We start from the raw sequence: 1,068 nt of genomic DNA on the forward strand, positions 1-1,068 counted from the left end.
CTTCCTGATCCAAACTTGCTAGTATTCGATCCTGAGATTGAAAGAACTTTTTCACGAATAAGGCAAGCTCGGCGTCGGTTAGTCCTCTCTGAGGGCGGATCTGAAACGTCAGTTGAGAAAGAAACCAGCCCCTGTTCTACTGATTTGGTTGATTTACGTGCAGGTAACATGGCAGCAGCTAGGAGAGTTACTATCTAGGAGGTTGGAGCCCCTGGTTTTACAATGCAACCATTTCAAGCGCATCACCTAGCGGTGGCTACAGACTTTGAAATAAAGACCGCACTGCTCAATTTGATGCCCAAGTTTCATGGCTTGCCTGCTGAAGAGCCTATCAAGCACCTGAGAGATTTTCAAGCAGCCTGTTCTACCGTCAGGCGTGATGGTGCAGATGAAACTTCAATTTTGCTGAAAGCTTTCCCGTTTTCTCTTGAGGGAAAGGCAAGAGAGTGGTACTACACTCAACCAGCAGCAACTGTATCCAACTGGGATACACTGAGAAGAGAATGTTTGGAAAAATTCTTTCCAGCCGAAGTTATTGATAAACTGAGGAAAGACATTTCCATGATTGTTCAGGATGAATCTGAGACTCTCTATGAATATTGGGAGTGCTTCAATAATCTTCTGGAAGTATGCCCCCACCATATGATTGACAAGATAGTATTACTCGGTTACGTCACACAAGGCATGAGGCCCCAAGATAAGACCACATTGGAAAGTGCTAGCAATGGGTCTATGAAAAAGTACAAGACCATTGATGAGGCATGGCAATTGATCAGCGACTTAGCTGAATCTACTCAGAATCACAGGCAGAAACAAGGTCGTTCAAAAGCCATTGCAGAAGTATCCCCTAGCAGAGAGACTGCTGCTCTAACTCAGAGTATCTGTGAAATTACCAACTTGCTGAAGCAGATGCAATTGAATTAACAACAAGTTCAGCAAGCTCAACCTTCTCCACCACAGCAAAACCAACAGTTAGTCCCACAGAGAGTTTACGGAATCTGTGCTGATTATAGCCACTATACTGATGAGTGTCCGCAGCTCCAGCAGGAAGACAACACCGTAGCAGCC

The 1,068-nt window shown here is 44.9% G+C and overlaps 1 non-coding gene across 1 annotated transcript; it reads right to left on the bottom strand.

Annotated features, from left to right (window-relative positions):
- Positions 1-540: 540 nt before the first annotated feature.
- Positions 541-648, bottom strand: LOC148544900 (small nucleolar RNA R71). The gene has a single exon (XR_015901109.1). It is a non-coding gene; the product is annotated as a small nucleolar RNA R71 (small nucleolar RNA).
- Between the last annotated feature and the right edge of the window lie 420 nt (positions 649-1,068).

This window comes from Arachis ipaensis, chromosome B9 (genome assembly GCF_059453495.1).
Source record: "Arachis ipaensis isolate K30076 ecotype BB chromosome B9, ASM5945349v1, whole genome shotgun sequence".
Taxonomy (NCBI): domain Eukaryota; kingdom Viridiplantae; phylum Streptophyta; class Magnoliopsida; order Fabales; family Fabaceae; genus Arachis; species Arachis ipaensis.